This window comes from Salvelinus namaycush, chromosome 12 (assembly GCF_016432855.1).
Source record: "Salvelinus namaycush isolate Seneca chromosome 12, SaNama_1.0, whole genome shotgun sequence".
Lineage (NCBI taxonomy): Eukaryota > Metazoa > Chordata > Actinopteri > Salmoniformes > Salmonidae > Salvelinus > Salvelinus namaycush.
The window spans coordinates 48,376,410-48,396,968 of NC_052318.1; the positions used below are offsets into that span (position 1 = coordinate 48,376,410).

General features: G+C 39.5%; 1 non-coding gene across 1 annotated transcript; it reads right to left on the minus strand.

Annotated features, from left to right (window-relative positions):
* Positions 1-19,808: 19,808 nt before the first annotated feature.
* Positions 19,809-19,885, minus strand: trnat-ugu. Its single transcript has one exon. It is a non-coding gene; the product is annotated as a tRNA-Thr (tRNA).
* Positions 19,886-20,559: the final 674 nt, after the last annotated feature.

Consider the following 20,559-nt stretch of genomic DNA (forward strand, 5'->3'; position numbering starts at 1 on the left):
ACATAACATTCTATTGGTTGCAAGAATTTTTTATAATAATTTCAATTGTAAAACTCTAAGTGTTGAAAGGAAAGCGAGATACCTAGTCAGTTGTACAACTGAATGCATTCAACTGAAATGTGTCCTCCACATTTAACCCAACCCCTCTGAATCAGTGAGGTGCGGGTGGCTGCCTTAAATCGACATCCACATCCAGCATTGTTTTGTGTATCAATAACAATATAGCTGAAACCACTTTTGGCTTCAATGCTTTACTGAATTTATTCTCGTAATTATAGGCTAGGCTACTTGCTGATAGATTATTTTAAATATTATTGTAACAGTAGGCCTACCTACACAATAACCTCATATGGGGATTGAATTAATTGAATTAATAATAATAAGTGTTTATTTGGCCTTGGGGAGAGCACAGAGCATGGAAGAAATCATAGCGCTGCAGGAAGGGGTGCTGGAAGTGCTGTAGATACATTGAAATACATTTTCCAAATTATATAAGAAGGGGGAGTATAGGTAAAGAGGGACACAAACTGAAAAAAAATGTGCGAACACCTTGCTGAATCATTCCATTGTCTTAATTAAATGATAATACCCGAGAAGCCGGTGTATGGAGAATACAGTGCATTCAGAAAGTATTCAGACCACTTGACTTTCTTCAAATGTTGTTATTTTGCAGCCTTATTTAAAAAATGTATTACTTTTTTTTCTTCTTCTCAACAATCTACACACAATACCCCATAATGACAAAGCAAAAATAGGTTTTTATACATTTTTCCACATTTATAAAAAAAAAACTAAAAATGATATCACATTTACTTAAGTATGCAGACCTTTAACACAGTATTTTGTTGAAGTACCTTTGGCAGCGATTAAATCCTCGAGTCTTCTTGGGTATGACGCTACAAGCTTGGCACACCTGTATTTGGGGAGTTTCTCCCAATCTTCTCTGCAAATCCTCTCAAGTTCTGTCAGGTTGGGGGGAGCGTCACTGCATAGCTATTTTTAGGTCTCTACAGAGATGTTCAATCGGGTTCAAGTCCGGGCTGGGCCACTCAAGGACATTCAGAGACTTGTCCCGAAGCCACTCCTGCGTTGTCTTGGCTGTGTGCTTAGGGTCGTTGTCCTGAGCGCTCTTGAGCAGGTTTTCGTCAAAGATCTCTCTGTACTTTGCACCGTTCAACTTTCCCTCGATCCTGACTAGTCTCCCAGTCCCTGCCACTGAAAAACATCCCCACAGCATGATGCTGCCACCACCGTGCTTCACCGTAGGGATGGTGCCAAGTTCCCTCCAGATGTGACGCTTGGCATTCAGGTCAAAGAGTTCAATCTTGGTTTCATCAGACCAGAGAATCTTGTTAATCATGTTCTAAGAGTCTTTTAGGTGCCTTTTGCCAAACTCCAAGCGGAATGGTTTCCGCCTGGCCGCTCTACCACAAAGGCATGATTGGTGGAGTGCTGCAGAGATGGTTTTCCTTCTGGAAGGATTCTCCCATTCCACAGATGAACTTTGAAGCTCTGTCAGAAGGACAATCAGGTTATTGGTCTCCTCACAGACCATGGCCCTTCTCCCCTGATTGCTCAGTTTGGCCAGATGGCCAGCTCTAGGAAGAGTTTAGGTGGTTCCAAACATCTTCCATTTAAGAAAGACGGAGGCCACTGTGTTCTTGGGTACCTTCAATGCTGCTTACATTTTTGGTACCCTTTCCCAGAAATGTGCCTCAACACAATCCTGTCTCAGAGCTCTACGGACAATTCCTTCCACCTTATGGCTTGGTTTTTGCTCTGACATGTACTGTCAACTGTGGGACTTTATATAGACAGATATGTACCTTTCCAAATCATGAAGTTTTCCAATTAAGTTGTAGAAACATCTCAAGGATGATCAATGGAAACAGGATGCACCTGAGCTGAATTTCGAGTCTCATAGAAAAGGGTCTGAATGCTAACTGTACGTAAATACGTTTTTTCTGTTTTTTATTTGTTATAAATTTGAAAAAAGGGCCCCAGTTGTTCCTTCTAAATGTTCCATTGCCATACTGGCTGGCAACGTTCTTATCCCTTTCTTGCTAGCTAGGCAACTACGGCTAACTTACAGTCACATCAAATAGTGCAGCCAGAATAACAGCAAAGTAGCTGCATTTGCGTTTGTTTAAGCTGTTTTCTAGTGACATTTATTTGGATATATCCATAACAATGAGTTAATGATACGCAATTTCGCCTGGCGTAGAAAATGTACTCTCTCGTCAGGACACTGTTGTTCAGAAGAGCTAGCCAACAAACTAAGCTAACACAATCCCTTCAAACTGAAGCTGGAAGATAGCAAACTACTTGCATTTTGTGTCGTTTTACCTGTTTTCTATTTATAGTTCTTTGTATATAGCCATAAAAAAATGCTGATTCATGATTTTGACTGGCTGAGAAAAGCTACCTGCCCATCTCTCTCATCCAAATTCCCGACATGTTCATTTCTATGGGACAGCTGGAGATCAAATTTGAATATTGAAACAATGTTATTGAAAGGCGGAGGTAGCGGTCCTGCTGCTGGGTTGTTGCCCTCCTACGGCCTCCTCCACGTTTCCTGATGTACTGGCCTGTCTCCTGGTAGCGCCTCCATGCTCTGGACACTACGCTGACAGACACAGCAAACCTTCTTGCCACAGCTCGCATTGATGTGCCATCCTGGATGAGCTGCACTACCTGAGCCACTTGTGTGGGTTGTAGACTCCGTCTCATGCTACCACTAGAGTGAAAGCACCGCCAGCATTCAAAAATGACCAAAACATCAGCCAGGAAGCATAGGAACTGAGAAGTGGTCTGTGGTCACCACCTGCAGAACCACTCCTTTATTGGGGGTGTCTTGCTAATTGCCTATAATTTCCACCTTTTGTCTATTCCATTTGCACAACAGCATGTGACATTTATTGTCAATCAGTGTTGCTTCCTAAGTGGACAGTTTGATTTCACAGAAGTGTGATTGACTTGGAGTTACATTGTGTTGTTTAAGTGTTCCCTTTATTTTTTTGAGCAGTGTATTTGAAAACATTTATGCAAGTCGTTTCAATGATTTGTTAATTTAATTTTATGAAAATAATGTAAGAATAAATCCAACTTAATATGTTACTCAAAATGTTAATATATTTCATGAGGAAATGTACAATTGTGTGATTGAACTCATTGGAAGTCTTTGGTTTAATGAAGCTGCCAGTTGAGGACTTGTGAGGTGTCTTTTTCTCAAACTAGACACTCTAATGTACTTGTCCTCTTGCTCAGTTGTGCACCAGGGCCTCCCACTCCTCTTTCTGTTCTGGTTAGAGACAGTTTGCACTCTTCTTTGAAGGGAGTAGTACACAGCTTTGTACAAGATCTTCAGTTTCTTGGCAATTTCTCAAATGGAATAGCCTTCATTTCTCAGAACAAGAATAGACTGACGAGTTTCAGAAGAAAGTTCTTTGTTTCTGGCCATATTGAGCCTGTAATCGAACCCACAAGTGCTGATGCTCCAGATACTCAACCAGTCTACAGAAGGACAGTTTTATTGCTTCTTTAATTAGAACAACAGTTCGCAGCTGTAATAACATAATTGCAAAAGGGTTTTCTAATGATCAATTAGCCTTTTAAAATTATAAACTTGGATTAGCTAACACAACTTGTCATTGGAATACAGGAGTGATGTTTGCTGTTTCCAGCTCCAATAGTCATTTACATCACTAACAATGTCTACACTGTATTTCTGATCAATTTGATGTTATTTTAGCGGACAAAAAATGTGCTTTTCTTTCAAAAACAAAGACATTTTTAAGTGACCCCAAACTTTTGAACGGTAGGTTACATCTAACAACACACCTTATAGGTAGTTTCCACGTAACTTAATTGCGGTAGCTGTGATACCAGAGTAACTCATTAGTAACTCATTCCAAGATCAGGATATCCTTTTTTATTGTTGTTATTACAGTAGCATAGGCCTCAGAAGCGGCCTGCACAGAAAAGGAAATGTTCTTATATTTAGTGGATAGTCTTTCAATCCATGTCAGCTGCAGAGTTGAGGTGGCCTATGGCTTTACATCATTTCCTGTGAAGCAAACAAGCAAATTCATTAAATTGTTGTGAAAGAAAATTGGTATTAACACTTAGTCTTTAGTTTATGTTTAGCTCGTGTTTACATTACTGTTTCTCTACACTGCCTTAAACTGTCTCGTAAATGATACGTGTTTTCATCTGTTTACGAGTGAACCTTAACCACACAACTCATGCCAATCTTATAAAATCTCCACTTGGGCAGTTTTCTCAACATTGTTTTTCAGCCCAACAGTTTAATGGAGAGTTGGAGGAAGAACATAACATCTTGTGGTCTGCACTACAACATTAAGCATGTAAAGCAGTATCCATTAAAAAACCAAAAGTCTTATGTTGTGTTTTGTTGAGAGCCACATGCAGAATACTTTTGTATCCATGGGACTTTGGATTAAAGCTGCAATATGTGACTTTTTGGGCAACCAGACCAAATTCACACAAAAAATGTGATTTATAGATCTTTAGATCTGTTTTAGATTTATAGATCTGTTCTTTGTGTGGTATTTCTATGCTTAACGTTCTAAAGTTTAGTTTTTTCACACCAGTTCCAAACAGCTGAAAATACAATGTTTTTAGCTATTGAAAATATATTTAACAGCAGTTTAGATGGTACAATAATTCTCTACACTACGCATTGCTTGTTTTGTCACATAGACTGAAATTAGGCAAACTATTGAAATTTTAGCAACCAGGAAATGTCGGGAACGATTTCTGTATATTTCATCTTTAACTGTCACGTATTAAGGCAAGGACATTTGAGCTGTAGCTTCTAGTTACTTCTTGATCTTAAATTGTTTAGCCTGACCTAAAATCGTGAGCTGGTAAATGCAATTTTGGAATTACGGTGAACTCAAAGTATTGGGACAGTGATTTTTTTGTTGTTGTTTTGGCTCTGTACTCCAGCACTTTGGATTTGACTATGAAGGTAAAGTGCAGACTGTCACCTTTAATTTGAGGGTATTTTCATCCATATAGGGTGAACCGTTTAGAAATTACAGCACTTTTTGTACATAGTCAACCCATTTTAGGGAACCAAAAGTAGTCTACTAAAGTAGTCAAAAGTTTAGTATTTGGCCTCATCAGTGGTGTAAAATACTTAAGTGAAAATACTTTAAAGTCCTCCTTAAGTCGTTTTGGGGTGTTTTGTACTTTAATTGGCTATTTCTGTTTAAAAAAAAGAAAAAAGTACCCTGTTTTCTCCTCAATTTTATGGTATCCATTTGGTAGTTACAGTCTTGTCTCATCGCTGCAACTCCCGTACAGACTCGGGAGAGGTGAAGGTCGAGAGCCGTGCGTCGCCCAAAACATAACCCAAGCAAGCTGCACTGCTTCTTGACACAATGCCCACTTAACCTGGAAGCCAGCTGCACCAATGTGTCGGAGGAAACATCGTACACCTGGCGACCGTTTCAAAGTGTACTGCGCCCGGCCTGCCACAGGTGTCGCTAGTGCACGATGGGACAAGGACATCCCTGCCGGCCGAACCCTCCCCTAACCCAGACAACGCTGGGCCAATTGTGCCCCGCCTCATGGGTCTCCTTGCTGCGGCCGACTGCGACAGAGCCTGGACTCAAACCCAGAATCTCTAGTGGCACAGCTAGCACTGTGATGCTGTGCCTTAGACCACTGCACCACTTGGGAGGCCCACTATTTATGTTTTTGACTGTACATTTTACTCCATACATTTTCCCTGACACCCAAAAGTACTCGTTACATTTTGAATGTTTAGCAGGACATGAAAATCGTCCAATTCACACACTTATCAAGAGAACATCCCTGGTCATCCCTACTGACTCTGATCTGACACTCACTAAACACACATGCTTCATTTGTAAATCATGTCTGAGTGTACTCCTGGCTATCTATCCATCCTTTTAATAAAATTAAATGGCCTCCGATTTGCTTAATATAAGAAATCTTAAATGATAAGTACTTTTACTGTTAATTATGGTACTTAAGTATATTTCAAATCAAATACTTTTAGACTCTTACTGTTGTAGTATTTTACTGGGTAACTTTCACTTTTACTTGAGCGATATCTTTACTTTTACTCAAATATGACATATGGGTACTTTTTCCACCACTGGGTCCCATATTCCTAGCACACAATGATTACATCAACTTTGTGACAATATAAACTTGTTGGATGCATTTGCTGTTTGTTTTGGTTGTGTTTCAGATTGTTTTGTGCCCGATAGAAATTAATAGTAAATAATGTATTGTGTCATTTTAGAGTCACTTTTACTGTAAATAAGTATATAAAATGTTTCTAAACACTTCTACCTTAATGTGGATGCTGCCATGATTACGGCTAGTCCTGAATGAATTGTGAATAATGATGAGTGAGAAAGTTACCTACGCACAATTATCATACCACGAGACATGCTAACTTCTCACCATTACAACATCATGGCAAGAAGCAGAATGACAGTGCAGGGGCAAAGTGGAATTTCAAGATGAAGATTAGATTAAGATCATTTTATTGGTCAATTGTACACAAGGTCCAACCGAAATTTGATTTCTGCTTATAACCCAACCCCTCCGAAAGACACATATACAGTTTTTAAGAGGGTGAGACGCAGGGGGCTGCCACACTGGGTGCCCGGTGAGCTATTGTGGAGGGTTAAGTGCCTTGCTCAAGGGCAAACCGGCAAGCAATGGAATCTAGGATTCAAACTCTCTAACCGCTGCTGCAATTCAACAGCTCAGACACGAGATGTATAATACCAGTCAAAAGTTTGGACACACCACCTCATTCAATTATTCAAATTATCAAATTATTTTATTATTCTACATTGTAGAATAATAGAGAGCAAGTCTCTTCTTCTTATGGGTGTCCTTTAGTACCGGTTTCTTTGCAGCAATTTGACCTTGAAGGCCTGATTCATGCAGTCTCCTCTGAACAGTTGATGTTGAGATGTGTCTGTTACTTGAGCTCTGTGAAGTATTTATTTGGGCTGCAATCTGAGGTGCAGTTAATTGCCGATTTCTGAGGCTTGTAACTCTAATGAATTTATCCTCTGTAGCAGAGGTAACTCTGGGTCATCCTTTCCTGTGGCGGTCCTCATGAGAGCCAGGTTTCATCATAGTACTTGGTTTTTGACTGCACTTGAAGAAACTTTCAAAGGCTCAAATGCATTAAGAAGGAAATTAATTCCACAAATTAACTTTTAACAAGGCACACCTGTACCTCTTTGGGCTAGGGGGCAGTATTTTCATGTTCGGATGAAAAGCGTGCCCGAGGTAAACTGCCTGCTACTCAGGCGAAGAAGCTAAGATATGCATATTATCAGTAGATTTGGATAGAAAACACTCTGAAGTTTCTAAAACTGTTTGAATGATGTCTATGAGTATAACAGAACTCACATGGCAGGCAAAAATCTGAGAAAAATCCAACCAGGAAGTGGGAAATCTGAGGTTTGTAGTTTTTCAAGTGAATGCCTATCGAAATTACAGTGGAAATGGGGTCAGATTGCACTTCGTAATGCTTCCACCAGATGTCAACAGTCTATAGAACCTTGTTTCAGGCTTCTATTGAGAAAGGGGAGCGAATAAGATCTGTTTCAACCAGGGGTCTGGCTGAAAGCCTTGAGTTGTTGATCGCGCGCAGCCGTGAGCACGAGCTCCGTTCCCTTTCATTACTAAAGGCAAAGGAATTGAAACATTATTGAAGATTTATGATAAAAATATCCTAAAGATTATTATGTACATCGTTTGACATGTTTCTACAAACTTCAATGCAACTTTTTTGACTTTTCGTCTGGACTTTGTGCTCGCGCCTTGTGCATTTGGATTGGTGAACTAAACGCGCGAACAAAAAGGAGGTATTTGGACATTAAGATTAACTTTATCGAACAAAACAAACATTTATTTTGGAACTGGGATTCCTGGGAGTGCATTCCGATGAAGATCATCAAAGGTAAGTGAATATTTATAAAGCTATTTCTGACTTTTACTGACTCCACAACATGGCGGTTATCTGTATGGCTTGTTTTGGTGGCTGAGCGCTGTACTCAGATTATTGCATGGTGTTCTTTTGCCGTAAAGCTTTTTTGAAATCTGACACAGCGGTTGTATTAAGGAGAAGTGTATCTTTAATCCTATGCATAACACTTGTATCTTTCATCAAAGTTTATGATGAGTATTTCTGTAAATTGATGTAGCTCTCTACAAATTCGCCGGATGTTTTCGAGGCAAAACATTACTGAACATAACGCGCCAATGTAAACTGAGATTTTTGGATATAAATATGAACTTTATCGAACAAAACATACATGTATTGTGTAACATGAAATCCTATGAGTGTCATCTGATGAAGATCATCAAAGGTTAGTGATTCATTTTATCTCTATTTCTGCTTTTTGTGACTCCTCTCTTTGGCTAGAAAATGGCTGTACGTTTTTGTGACTAGGCGTTGACCTAACATAATCACATGGTGTGCTTTCGCTGTAAAGCCTTTTTCAAATCAGACACGATGGCTAGATTAACAAGAAGTTAAGCTTTAATTTGGTGTATTGCACTTGTGAATGTATGAAAGTTTAATATTTATAGTAATTTCTTTTGTATTTCGCGCTCTGCATTTCAGCGGATGTTGTCTAGGGATTCCGCTAGCACAACTGATTGGCTCAAACGCATTAACCTTTCTGCGCACAGATCCCGATTACGGGATCATTTCCCTAAACAACCGCTGAATTCAAAATTATTACTACAAATATTTATAATCATGCAATCACAAGTGAAATATACCAAAACACAGCTTAGCTTGTTGTTAATCCACCTATGGTGTCAGATTTTGAAAATATGCTTTACAGAGAAAGAAATCCAAGCGTTTGTGAATGTATCAATCAATGCTACAACAGCTAGCCCCAAATTAGCATGGTCACGAAAGTCAGAAAAGCAATAAAATTAATCGCTTACCTTTGATAATCTTCGGATGTTTGCACTCACTCACGACTTATTTTTGTTCGATAAATATTACTTTAAATTCCAAAAAGTATCCGTAATGGTCGTAGAAACATGTCAAATGTTTTTTATAATCAATCCTCAGGTTGTTTTTAACAAACATAATCGATAATATTCCAACCGGACCGTAACCTATTCAATAAGAGAGAAAAGGAAAATGGAGAGCTCCCCTCTGGCGCGCAGGATCTATTCAGAGGACACCTGACTACTTTTGAAAAATCTCGTTCATTTTTCAAAATAAAAGCCGGAAACTATGTCTAAAGCCTGGTCACAGCCTGGGGAAGCCATTGGAAAAGGAACCTGGTTGATACCCCTTTAAATGGAAGAAAGACTGGCCAGGAAACACAGATTAAAAAAAAAAAAGATCACTTCCGGGTTATATTTTCTCAGGTTTTCACCTGCAGAATCAGTTTTGTTATACTCACAGACAATATTTTGACAGTTTTGGAAACTTCGGAGTGTTTTCTATCCTAATCTGTAATTATATGCATATTCTACGATCTGGAGCTGAGATATAGTCTGTTTAGCTTGGGAACGTTATTTTAAAAATAAAAACTTATCTGACCCCTAGCGTCAAGAAGGAAAGACATTTCACAAATTAACACCTGTTAATTGAAATGCATTCCAGTGACTTCCTCATGAAGCTGGTTGAGAGAATGCCAAGAGTGTGCAAAGCTGTCATCAAGGCAAAGGGTGGCTACTTTGAAGAATCTCAAATATAAAATATATTTTGATTTGTTTAACACTTGGGTTGGTTACTACATGATTCCATATCGGTTATTTCATAGTTTTGATGTCTTCACTATTATTCTAAAATGTAGAAAACAGTCAAAGTAAAGATAAACCCTGGAATGAATATGTGTGTCCAAACTTTTGACTGGTACTGTATGCGGCATTGATTCCAGACAATCAACGATTATAAAGGGAATGCCAGCCACCTCGCGGACACCGACACCTCACTCCCAAACAAGCTAAACACATTCTTTGCCCGCTTCGAGGAAAACACAGAGTAGCCAACGTGGGAAAACGGCACTGACGAGAACAGTGAGCTCTCATTCTCTGTGGCCGACATGAGTAAGACATTAAGCTTGTAAACTCTCGCAAGGCTGCTGGCTCAGACGGCATCCCTAATTGCTTCCTTAGAGCACGTGCAGACCAGCTTACTGGAGTGTTCACGGAAATATTCCATTTCTCCTTATCCTTGTCTGTTGTCCCCACTTTCTTCAAGATGTCCACCATTGTTCCTATACCTGAGAAACCAATGGTAACTGAAGTAAATTACTATCACCTCGTAGCACTCACTTCTGTCAGCATGAAGTGCTTTGAGAGGCTAATTAAGTATCATATCACCTCTGCCTTACCCAATACCCTAGACCCACTACAATTTGCATACCACCCCAACAGATCCACTGATGACACAATCACCATTGCACTGCACACTGCCCTATCCCATCTGTACAACTATGTAAGCATGCTGTTCATCGACTACAACTCAGCCTTCAACACCATAGTGCTTTCCAAGTTCATCACTAAGCACAGGGCCCTTTGTCTGAACCCTGCCATGTGCAACTGGGTCCTGGACATCTTGTCAGGCCGACCCCAGGTAGTGAAGGTAGGTAGCAACACCCCCACCACGCTGATACTCAACATGGTGGCCCCACAAGGGTGCTTACTTAACCCCCTCCTGTACTCCCTGTTTATCCATGACTGCGTGGCCACGCACGTCTCCAACTCAATCATCAAGTTTGCTGACTACACACCAGTGGTAGGCCTGAATACCAACAACGATGAGACAGCCTACAAGGAGACAGCCCTCAACTTCAACAAAATTAAGGAGCTGATCGTGGACTTCGGGAGACAGTAGAGAGAGAGAGAGCCTCCATCCACATTGACGTGGAGTGGAGAGGGTGAAAAGCTCCTTGGTTCCTTGACGTGCACATCACTGGAATGGTCCATTCACACAGACAGTGTGGTGAAGCAAGGGCAACACCGCTTATTCAACCTTAGGAGGCATCTCCGGGGGCACACTGCCTGCCCTCCAGGACATCTACAGGAAGGCCAAGAAGATCATTATTAAGGACCTCAGTCACCCGAGCCAAGGCCTGTTCCACCTGCTACCATCTAGAAGGTGGAGACAGTACAGATGCATCAAAGCTGGGATAGAGAAACTGATTAACAGCTTCTATCTCCAGGCCATCAGACTTTTAAATAGTCACCACTAGCCGCCCTCCACCCAGTACCCTGCCCTGAACCTTAGTTACTGTTACTAGCAAGCTACCACTGGGTACTCTGTCATGCACCTTAGAGACTACTGCCCTGTATACAGTATTTACAGTATATAGAGTATATAGTCATTGAACACTGGGCACTTTAATAATGTTTACATATTTATTTTACCCACTTCATATGTATATACTGTATTCTAGTCAAGGCTCATCCTATATAACTACTGCTGTACACAAATTGACAACAGATTTTCAGCACGCTTATAGGGAAGGACATTCAACAAGCACAGCACTTACACAAATGACTGATGATTGGCTAAGAGAAATTAATAATAAAACCATTGTGGCGGCTGTTTTGTTAGACTTCAGTTTGGCTTTTGCTATTATCAGTCATAGTCTGCTGCTGGAAAAACATATGCGTAATGGTTTTACACCTCCTGCTATATTGCGGATAAAGAGTTACCTGTCTAACAGAACACATCGGGTGTTCTTTAATGGAAGGCTCTCCAAGGGCTGTGGCGGTCACGAATTTTAGTCAGCCGGTGATTGTCAAGCAAATAACTTTCGGTCTCACGGTAATTGACCGTTAATTAACATAAACACATTCAGCATCTCCTGGCTTCTACACAGCCTGCAAGCCACTGATGAAGACCTTTGGAACATCTACATTTTCGTCTAATAAATCCATGTAATATAGCCTACACCTTCAAAATACATCCATTATTTATTTCAGACAGGTCTAAAGAAGCATGATATGAAGAAAATGTAGTCTATTTCGGAAGAACAGAATAGGTCCTGATCTGGCTTTGCCAAATGGCTGTGGGCTACACTAGTTCATTTAGCAGACAAGATTTGCTAGAATTCCGTGGCTGTATTTTCTAGTATGAAGAATACTATTGAACAAAGCTGAATAAAATAGAAAGGATATCTTCTCCAAACAAATTTGAGGGTGTGCGCACATGTGGCTATTGTTTGTTGAGCATTTAACAAAGAAATAGGTATTCCTATATGCTTAATTTAGAGTAAATAATGTAACTTTAGCTGTTCTGCAAACGTTGGGCTATATGTTTAGATTTATATTACATTGTAAGGCTGCATGATGCGACTCTGATGATTTGAAAAGAGTTGCTTGAAAGGCATGAGCTCTCTCATTTTTGCGCAAGCTGTACACACTTCATCAGTCACTCATTCACAATTTGACAAGCACTTGATAATACATAGAATTTCACGGCAGCATCCCTTATGTGTGGCCGTAAAAAAAAAAAATCCATGCCTTTTGTAGCCAGTGGCAGTTGTACTCTTCTCCCTGAGTGCTGCGCGCTCCGAAGCACCTCCCAATCACATGGCTCTCCATCACCTGATCAGGTCTTTTTTACAAGCTACAAGTGAAGACAGACACATCGGAGACGCAACTATGCGTGTCCTTATTCAATTCCGAAGTGCATGTTGAAGATTTTGGAAGAACTGTCCACATTTACTTTTCGGCCGCCAACAAGATGAGTAGGCCTAACGAATAGCAAAAGCACTAACCTACTATCCCCATTAGCACAAAAGTCAACCTATTCTATTCTGTGTGAGAAATACATATTCCAAACAGTCTGGGACAGTTGTCAGATGTGATAAATCCCAAATGAATACAAGCACTAGCATCAACAAAAACTGTTTTACTCATTGTGGCTGACGCAACCGATCAGAACATTTAGCTTAAAATGTTAATAAACTATTAAACTATTCTTCACATTATAAGCGCAGCAATGCGCACATGTCATTAGACTATAAGCGCAAATGTTCCATTAGGTGTGCGACGATGATTCGAACAACTCGCAAAAAAACGCATTGTTTCTTATGCAGGGCATCATTCACAAGTGAAAATATTGAATTCACAAGTGATAGGCTAGTATTGTCACCCATTAGACTATTCATGATTTAATCTTGTCTTCACATGTACTAAATAATATATGTGTGAAATTTGTTTTGATTTAGAATGGACCATTATCATGCCTCTGTATCAAATCAGGGGCAGCGGAAAAAAATACTTAATCTATAAACTTAAATAGCGAATGAAGGACACTTTATTTTCATGCCAGCCAGGTAGGCTAAACTCTTTTTGTAAATGTAAGCAATGTGCTTAATATTAGGAAAGTTGAGAAATAAATATAGTAGGCCTAGCCTATAGAAAGCTGATGGAAACCTCCGCTTTTAAGTAGAGGCCATCACTCTGTTTTCTTATACATTTGCTTAGGCTTTAGAAATGTTGCGCAACATGAGCTCTTGTGCTCTCATGAAGTATTTGATTAGATTCTTGATTACATTTGCATTGATGTCAGAGTGATTAGAGGGACAATAGAGTGCTGAGTAACAGGCAATTAGCAAGTTTGGTAGGCTACGAATGACCAACAGCAACATTTGAGTAAAGCCAGTGTGTCTATGTATGCGGATGACTGAACACCATACACGTCAGCTACTACAGTGACTGAAATGACTGCAACACTTAACAAAGAGCTGCAGTTAGTTTTAGAATGGGTAGTCCTAAATATTTCAAAAACTAAAAGCATTATATTTGGGACAGATCATTCACTAAACCATAAACCTCAACTAAATATTGTATTGAATAATGAGGAAATTTAGCAAGTTGAGGTGACTAAACTGCTTGGAGTAAGCCTAGATTGTAAACTGTCATGGTCAAAACATATTGATACCACAGTAGTTACGATGGGGAGAAGTCTGTCCACAATAAAGCGCTGCTCTGTCTTTTTAACAACACTGTCAACAAGGCAGGTCCTACAGGCACTAGCTTTGTCGCACCTGGACAACTGTTCAGTCATGTGGTCAGGTGCCACAAAGAGGGACTTAGGAAAATTGCAATTGGCTCAGAGCAAGGCAGCACTTCTGGCCCTTAAATGTACACGTGGAGCTAACATTAATGATATGCATGTCAATCTCTCATGGCTCAAAATGGAGGAGAGATTGACTTCATCACTTCTTGTTTTTGTAAGAAGTGTTGACAAGCTGAATGCACCGAGCTGACTGTTTAAACCCACAAGACATACCACCAGAGGTCTCTTCACAATCCAAAGTCCATAAGAGACTATGGGAAGCGCATTCCACATCAGGTAACTGATGCAAGAATCGGATTATTTTTTAAATATAAAAATATACCTTATGGAACAGCGGGGACTGTGAAGAGACACACACACCGGTACAGATACACAAATATGTACACAAATGCTAGCACACGCACTCTTCACACACGTAATATTGTTGTAGGATGGTATTATACATTTTGTACTGTAGATATGTAGTGATGTAATAATGTTATAGGATGTAATGTTTTATCTTATGTTTGATGTGGAAAAGTAGCTGGTAAGGAAAAGTAGCTGCTGCCTTGGCAACAGCTAATGGGGATCCATAATAAATACAAATACACCTTTTCTATTCATGTACAATATTACTGCATATACAGTGCCTTCAGACAGTATTAACACCACTTGACTTGTTCACACAATACCCCATAAATGTCAAAGTGGAATTATGTTTTTAGAAATGTTTTCAGTCAATAAGTATTCAACCCCTTTGGTTTTTTTAACCTTTATTTAACTAGGCAAGTCAGTTATGAACAAATTCTTATTTTCAATGACAGCCTAGGAACAGTGGTTTAACTGCCTGGTTCAGAACGACAGATTTTTACCTTGTCAGCTCAGGGATTTGATCTTGCAACCTCACAGTTATTAGTCCAACACTCTAACCACTAGGCTACCTGCCACCCCTATGGCAAGCCTAAATCAGTTCAGGAGTAAACATGTGTTTAAAAAGTCATAAGTTGCATGGACCCACTCTGTATGCAATAATAGTGTTTAACATTTTTTTGTAATAACTACCACTGTGTGTGGGGTACTCTCTGTACCCCACACATACAATTATCTGTAAGGTCCCTCAGTCGAGCAGTGAATTTCAAACACAAATTCAACCACAAAGACCAGGGAGGTTTTCCAATGGCTCGCAAAGAAGGGCACCTATTGGTCGATTGGGAAAATAAAGCAGACTTTGAATAACCCTTTGAGCATTGTGAAGTTATTAATTACACTTTGGATGGTGTATCAATACACCCAGTCACTACAAAGATACAGACATCCTTCCTAACTCAGTTGCCGGAGAGGGAAGGAAACCGCTCAGAGATTTCATCATGAGGCTAATGGTGACTTTAAAATAGTTACAGAGTTTAATGGCTGTGATAGGAGAAATGGATCAACAACATTGTACAGTAGTTAATCCACAATACTAACCTAAATGACAGAGTGCAAAGAAGAAAGCCTGTACAGAATAAAAATATGCCAAAACATGCATCCTGTTTCCAATGAGGCACTAAAGTAAAACTGCAAATAATAAAATAAAGAAATGAACTGTATGTCCTAAATACAACGTGTTATGTTTGGGGAAATCCAACATATAAAAAAAATAAAAAAATAAAAATAAAAATAAAGTAACTCTACAGGAACTTGCACAAAGTGGCCTAAATAAATCTTTAAATGTTCTGAATTTATACTTCTTTTTTTCTCGGAAAGACATGTTTGAGAATTGACTTCTAGATTAACATTATTTCTATATCAATAGAAAACATGATCATATTACCTTTCTCATTCAGAGGTACCCAACCCATAACCTGTATGGCATGAGTGAGAATACAGTCAGAGAAGTATAATGGGTGTGTCTGAATTGGTACCTTACTCCCTATACAGTAAATAGTGAATAGGGTGCCACTTGGGATGTAGCCCTGGTCTCCATAGCATAGACCTCAGAGGGAGGCCAAGAGCTTAATTTTATCTGGCTGCTTAATTTGAGTCTGATGAGCTAAAAACTAACTAAAATAAATGAGGCAAGCATTCTTACCAGGCCTATCCTCCATGTAGTAAAACTGCAGCTGTAGCTTTTTACATTTTATTATCTTCTGCCATTCTCACAGGACATTGTGTGTGTGTGTGTGTGTGTGTGTGTGTGTGTGTGTGTGTGTGTGTGTGTGTGTGTGTGTGTGTGTGTGTGTGTGTGTGTGTGTGTGTGTGTGTGTGTGTGTGTGTGTGTGTGTGTGTGAATTCTGTGAAAATTCTGTGAACTTTCAATTAAATTCCGTTGAACCAATTTGGAATAGATGTTGAATTGATGTCTGTGCCCAGTCTGATTCCTGTCAGAAGAGCAAATTGGACAGGAACAGCATGACCTCAGTCAGAGCAGACTCACTCCTCTCATCCAGTTAGTTCAAAGTGCTAAGAGTGTCTCACAATTTAACTGCTGTGGTGTCTGCAGTGTCTCAGAGTTCATACAGCTGCAGGGCCTTGCAGAGGTGCCACATACACACGCACTCATGCACACACACCCACATGTACGCACACACACACACACACACACACACACACACACACACACACACACACACACACACACACACACACACACACACACACACACACACACACACACAATGTCTCTGCTTCACTAATGGTGGTGTCAGTTAGGCACATATAAAGACAAAGTAAGACATTCATTGGGAGCGTTTCCCCACTGGAAACTGACATGTCAGAAAAGTGTCGTGCCATTTTACCATCAAATTCAAGTTAAATTATGGAGTCAAATGTCTCTTTAAAGGTCAGATTTGGGCACATTAGTATCACAGAATACCTATTGAAGTACTTAATGTTCAATCCACCTCAGTAGAGTATCACGTTTCCCTATGCCAGTCCATCCATTGAAGTCGTTACCATATCCCACTCTAAGAATATGTCTCCCCTTTGTCATGTAAAACCATTGGAGTTGTCATAATGCTGCATCAAATGTACATGATCTTAGGGGCATTGGCAAACACAATGTAAGTCATTTAATTTATGCACCCCTAATTGCACCGAATACACCTCTTTATCCTACAGCAATTGTAAACAGTAATCATGAGCCTACACTGTTAGCACTGAGGCGGTGTAGGATGACCACTTTATGCAGCTCACCCTGCACTATCAGCTCCAATGTAAATAACATGAGTAAGTCTACCTCTGATAAGCTTCCCAGTAAAGCATTAAAAACAATCAAGCAACCCAGAAAAGTGCTAAAAATAGCCCATATTAAAATTTGTAGCCTAAGAAACAAGATCCATGAAGTTAATAACTTGCTTGTAACAGATGACATTCCTATTCTGACTATCTCTGAAACTCACTTTGATAATACCTTTGATACAGTGGTAGCAATACATGGTTATAACATCTACAGAAAAGACAGAAATGCCAACGGAGGCGGTGTTGCGGTCTATATTCAGAACCACATTCCTGTAAAGCTTAGAGATGATCTAATGTTTAATACTGTTGAAGTAATATGGCTACAGCTTCATCTGCCTCAGCTAAAGCCCATTCTTGTGGGAAGCTGCTATAGACCACCAAGTATGGTCAGTTTCTGGACAATATGTGTGAAATGCTTGATCAGGTATGTGATATCAACAGAGAAGTATATTTCCTGGGTGAGTTAAATATTGACTGGCTATCATCAAGCTGCCCACTCAAGAAAAAACGTCAAACTGTAACCAGTGCCTGCAACCTGGATCAGGTTGTCAGTCAACCTACCAGGGTAGTTACAAACATCACAGGGATTAAATCATCAACATGTATTGATCACATCTTTACTAATGCTGCAGATATTTGCTTTAAACCAGTATCCAAATTCATAGGATGTAGTGATCACAATATAATAGCCATATCTAGGAAAACTAAAGTTCAGAAGACTGGGCCTAATATAGTGTATAAGAGGTCATACAAGAAGTTTTGTAATGATTCATATGTTGACGATGTAAAGAATATTTGCTGGTCTGTGGTGTGTAATGAGGAGCAATCAGACACTGCAGTTAACACATTTATGAAACGACTTATTCCAGTTACTAATAAGCACGCACCCATTAAGAAAATGACTGTAAAAACTGTTAAATCCCCTTTGATTGATGAGGAATTGAAAAATTGTATGGTTGAGAGGGATGAGGCAAAAGGTATGGCAATTAAGTCTGGTAGCCCAACTGATTGGCAAACATACTGCAAATTAAGAAATCATGTGACGAAACTAAATAAAAAGAAAAATAAACTACACTATGAAACAAATAAATTATATATAGAAAATAGTAAAAAGCTTTGGGGCACCTTAAATGAAATTTTGGGGGAAAAAAACAACTCGGCTTCTTCATTCATTGAATCAGATGGCTCATTTATCACAAAGCCCACTGATATTGCAAACTACTTTAATGACTTTTTTATTGACAAGATAAGCAAACTTATGGATGACATGCCAGCAACAAACGCCGCCACTACACCAACAAGTATATCGGACCAAATTATGAAAGATAAGAATTGTACTTTTGAATAAAGTAAAGTCAGTGTGGAAGAGTTAACAATAATTTTTTCATCTATCAACAATGACAAGCCACCGGGGTCTGACAATCTGGATGGAAAATTACTGAGGATAATAGCAGACGATATTGCCACATCTTCAATTTAAGACTACTGGGGAGAGTGTGCCCTTAGGCCTGGAGAGAAGCTAAAGTCATTGTGCTACCCAAGAATAGTAAAGCCGCCTTTGCTGGCTCAAATAGCCAACCAATCACCCTGTTACCAACCCTTAGTAAACTTCAAATGGTGTTTGACCAGATACAATGCTATTTCACAATAAACAAATTGACAACAGAATTTCAGCATACTAATAGGTAAGGGAACACCACCCTGAAATGGACAAAAATGAATGGGATCTTATTGGTTCCGTACGAAACATATGCACGATACCTCTCAATTGGACGTCGTTTCATTCAAAACTGATTGCAAAAATCCAATAGATGGCGAGCGCGCTCCACCGTGCAAATGTAACACAAGTCAAGACCCAAGAGTAAAATTTTTAAAATGTGAATAAAATCACCCCCTTAAAACTTCTTATGGCTGCAGGGGTAGTATTGAGTAGCTTGTATGAAAGGTGCCCAAAGTAAACGGCCTGCTCCTCAGTCCCAGTTACTAATATATGCATATTATTATTAGTATTGGATAGAAAACACTCTGAAGTTTCTAAAACTGTTTGAATTATGTCTGTGAGTATAACATAACTCATATGGCAGGCAAAAACCTGAGAAGTTCCACTTCCTGTTTGGATTTTTTCTGGGGGTGCAAGATTTTTAACCAAGCTCTCATTGAAATTACAGCGAGATATTGATGAGTTTTCACTTCCTACGGCTTCCACTAGATGTCAACAGTCAATAGAACTTTGTCTGATGACTCTAATGTTCAGGGGGGCCGAAGGAGACAGGAATTAGTCACCACTGCCACGAGGTGATCACGCATTGAAGAGGCGCGTTCACGTGAGAGGGAGCTCCGTTCCATCGGTCAACTGAAGTCAATGTAATTCTCCGGTTGGAACGTTATTCTAGATGTATGTTAACAACATTTACATTTTTTACATTTAAGTCATTTAGCAGACGCTCTTATCCAGAGCGACTTACAAATTGGAAAGTTCATACATATTCATCCTGGTCCCCCCGTGGGAATTGAACCTTGGTCCCCCCGTGGGAATTGAACCCACAACCCTGGCGTTACAAGCGCCATGCTCTACCAACTGAGCCACACGGGACCAAAAACCTCTACTTCATCACCATCCCTGATCCGGGAGCATCCTCATCAGTAAAAAGCTGACTAGCATAGCGCCACAAGTAAATACTAGCATATAAATATCATGAAATCACAAGTACAATACAGCAAATGAAAGATACACATCTTGTGAATCCAGCCATCATTTCCGATTTTTAAAATGTTTTACAGCGAAAACACTATGTATTTCTATTAGCTAACCACGATACCAAAAGACTCACACGCATATTTTCACCATTTTTTTACCGCATAGGTAGCTATCACAAAACCGACCAAATAGAGATAGAATTAGTCACTAACCAAGAAACAACTTCATCAGATGACAGTCTTATAACATGTTATACAATAAATCTATGTTTTGTTCGAAAATGTGCATATAAATCATAGTTTTACATTGCAGCTACAATCACAAATAGCACCGAAGCAGCAAGAATAATTACAGAGAGCAACGTGAAATACCTAAATACTCATCATAAAACATTTATGAAAAATACATGGTGTACAGCAAATGAAAGATAAACATCTTGTGAATCCAGCCAATATTTCAGATTTTTGAAGTGTTTTACAGCGAAAACACAATATAGCATTATATTAGCTTACCACAATAGCCAAACACACAACCGCATTTATTCACCGCATAGATAGCATTCGCAAAAACC